The sequence below is a fragment of the Drosophila navojoa genome, chromosome X, assembly GCF_054131105.1.
Source record: "Drosophila navojoa isolate 15081-1374.11 chromosome X, UAZ_NAV_1.0, whole genome shotgun sequence".
Classification (NCBI taxonomy): domain Eukaryota; kingdom Metazoa; phylum Arthropoda; class Insecta; order Diptera; family Drosophilidae; genus Drosophila; species Drosophila navojoa.
The window spans coordinates 5,917,176-5,921,233 of NC_142895.1; positions in this window are offsets into that span (position 1 = coordinate 5,917,176).

Consider the following 4,058-nt stretch of genomic DNA (forward strand, 5'->3'; position numbering starts at 1 on the left):
TTGGTAATACGCGAAGCATGTGGGAAGCTGCTGCTGTTGCTGCTGCTGCTGCTGCTGCTCATGCTCGCATATGGCCAGAGGCAGCACAGGTAGTGAGTGGCTGAGGCAGCGACTGAGGCAGCGGCAGCGGCAGCGGCAGTGAAAATCAAACGAAGCGAAAACACAGCCCACAGGGGCTAACGAAAAACCCAAAAACGAATAAATGAAATTCTGTTGCGAAATAACAGCAGCATCAACTCATACACACACACACATACATATATATACATATATAGATATAGATATGCGTGTGTGTGTGTGCAACTATGTAAGCATGTATACAAGTGAAATTGCATTTGTGCATGCAGATGAGCAGCATCAGAGTTTGGGGGCAATATATGTATGTACATATGTATATACACACAGAGACAAACAAACATACATATGTGGGCGTGGCACTGGGGTTAGGGGCCGTGTCTTGGTTAGCGAGCGAACGTCCTGGTTTAGCCTGCGACCCGCTCAATGATTGCATGAAAAATGTAGCTGCATTTCATGGCTTGGCCGATGAGAGAGCGCGAGCGGGAGAGAGAAAGTGGGAGAGGCAAAGTCTGTTAGCCAAGGCTTAAGCCCAAGCAGGGCAACGGCGGCGGCAACGGCGACGGTTGTGTTTGTGGTTATTGAATGTGCCACACTGTTGCGATAATAGTAGTCTGCTGCCAATGGCTTTTCGATTCGATATTTTCGCGCTAGGTAAACGAATCTTCGCTTTTGCCATGCATAATTCAATTCCCTTGCCGAATTGTGTTAGCTGTTTCTATTAACCAGTTTCTCGTTTCGCAAATGCTGTAAGCTAGCAGGCAAATTTGTATGAATGTCTAGGATGATTTGTTATTGATGTAATCCCAGTTGTCATCCCACTGTTGATGTGCTCTCCTATGCCACTACTGATGTAAGCACCCAATGTTCCACTATTTATGTAGTTCCACTCATTTCAGACTTTATTTTAATTCTTATTGGTCAACCTTTATTGCTGCTCTCTTTGTGCGCCGATCGAGTTTCTAGAATTCTCATTCACGCAACTGAAATGCGTTTTACGCTGTTATTAATTCGCTCTTTATTGGTTAACGGCGTACACAATGCATTGCAATGAGCTGAACGTATATGCATGAGTGTGTGTGTGTGTGTGTGTGTGTGTAGAAAAGAAAGAGATCAGAAAGCAAGTAACAGCAAGTAACGAGAGCCAGTTCGAGTTATGCTATTAACATAATGCTGTTAATAGCATAGAATGACGTAGCGCGCGAGGAGCAATTCTGTTAATGGCATCTGCCAATAACAGTCTCAGAGCTATGTAAATCTAGAAAATCATGAAGCAATTCTGTTAATGGCATCTGCCAATAACAGTCTCAGAGCTATGTAAATCTAGAAAATCATGAAGCTGAAGCTCTTGAAGCAACTAAATCAGCTCTCTTTTGTACATAATTATATATGGTATACATGTAAATATATTCTAAGCACATTGTATATACATGTGTAAATATTCTAAATATAGTCAAAGTCCTTGCAGTTGCTTAAACATGCTGTCAACGCCCGTCTGCTGTCTCGCCTTGCCCTGCTCCGTTGACATGTGTGTGGCCTGGCTGCGGCGAACGCTTTTAGTTTGTGGTTAACAGAACTATGCGCTATATTAGAGCGCATTCCACATTTCGTGGCTAACAAGTGCGATCAAATCAAATTGGTTTCGTATTTGTCTAAGCTGAGCTTCGCGCGTGATGAGTGCTCAAAGAACTTTTGTGTGGGGCAGAGAGATAACTGTGTGTGTGTGATGTGCTGTGATGTGTCTCTCTCTATGTGTGCGTGTGTGTGTGCTTACCTTTATTTTTTCGCTGCTGTCCGTTTAAAGTCAACGCTGCGATTTGGGCACGCTCGAGCTGAAGGACCTGCAGCTGTCAGCGCAGTTAGTTAGCTTTGGCCCAGCACACACACACACACACACACACACCCGCACACCCGCTTGGCCATAACCAGACTGACAGCTCACAAATGTGCAGCACACAGAGTGCGAGCGAGACGGATATACTCATGCTGCACTGCACCTTTTTTGGCTGGCGGATGTTTTGCTGCTGACTGGCAGCCAGTTTTGTTCAAAGGAAATGCGCGCAGCGTTTTGGCTTTTTGCTCACGCTGTTAACAGAGACACACACACACGCACACGCACACGCACACAGACACACACATGTGCTTTCAGTTTGTTTGCGGCCAAACGGAAATGCGATTTAAATTATTTGATTTCCGCTTTTGAGCAGCAGCCGCAACAACGCTTTGTCGCGCGCTGCATCTATCTCTCTCTCTCTCTCTCTCTCTCTCTCTGAGGCTGTGGACATTTTCAACAGTGCCTGCTGCTTTTTATTTCTATATATACATATTTTCGCCACTTTCTTCTCTTTTTTTTTGACCAGTTGTTGTTGTTGTTGTTGTTTGTCTCTTGCAGCCATTTGCTTTGCCTCTTAATGATGGCCACTTCACTGTTTCCGCTTGTCGGCAGCACGGTGGGCGTGGCTAGCTGGGCAGCTGGCCGAGCGCGGCTTGGCTCCGTTTGGGTTTAACGTGGCTTGGCGTGAATGTAGCTCGTAAATTTGTTAGTTTATTAGCGCAATTTCCGTTGCTAATTAATTGCTAGGCCACACACACACACACACACACACATACACACACAACTCAGTCGCTCAATCTGCTCAAACGGCCACGCCTACGCCGACCAACCGCCCGCCCGCCCGCTGAGCTGCTGCAAGAGATATAAGTGACATGCAGCTGCAATTTGAAAGCGAGAGAGAGAGAGCGAGAGAGAGAAAAAAAAAGGAACCGACATGCCGGATATTTTTGCTGCGGCTTGGGGCAGCTTTGGCCTGGTTGCTGCCTCCGCCTGCCACTCAGCTGCCTGTCCCGCCTGGATTATCCAAGCCAATTTGCTCTGCTGCATATTTCTAATTAATTAAGCTGCCTGCTGCAATGCACGTCTTATCTATGTGTATGTATGTGTGTGTATGTATGTGTATGTATGTGTGTGTGTGTGTGTTCGTTTGTGTATAAGCTGCCTGCCTGCTCTCACTCTATCTCCACTATCTCTTCCACTCTCCCCCTCCCCCCTCTCTCTCGCCTATGTCTTTGTTTCTCTCCGTCTATTTTTTCAATTTCCGGCTCATAAAAGTACATTAACAGGAACAACATGAGAAAAAATGCAAAAGCTTAAGACACTGCATGCAGCGCGCTTGCTGCCTTTGGCTTCATTATAATTTGGCTACGAATTTTCTATAATTTTTGGCCAACAAATTCAACGGAAGATTTAAGGCAAATAATTTATACATTTTAAAGGAAACTCGTTTGAGAATCGCATAGAAGAGCGATCGGCTCTTGCTTCGTGTGGTTTGCTTGCAAGTGTTTTGTCACTTTTGCTTTCATGTTTTACTTCTCATTTACTCTCATCTCATCGCACTCTATCTGACTCTCTCTTATTCTCTTTTTTCTCTTTCTCACTCTCTATATACCCTGTAACCCATTGGAAATGGGAAATCGGGGTATATTGGTTTTGTTAAAGGTATGTAATAGGCAGAAGGAGGCGTGGCAGACCCCATGAGGTGTATATATTCCTGATCAGGGCGACGAGCTGAGTCGATAGCCGTCGATAGCCGTCGATAGCCCTGTCCTTCTATATATATATTTCATGCTCTACCATCACTATTTAGAATCTGTTAGAAAAGCTGTCGTCAGACTTTCACTTTTTGATGGCTTTGAAGTAAATAAGTATAATATATAAAAGTTTTTCTTGTTCTTCCTTATTCTATTCAACTTTGATTCAAGCAAAGTCTAGACCTCGATCGAAATCGCCTAGAAGTGCATATTCATTTCTCTTCACAACATTTCACTCTCCAGCTGAGAATCGCATAGAAGTCCTTGAAAGTATTTGGCCTATCGCCCTTCAGTTGACTTAGTTTTTGGCTCGCTCGACGAATTAACCTGTACGGTGCTACACAGTTAAAGCTACCAGACTTTAGTCGGCGCAAACTTCAACTGTGGGCAACGCC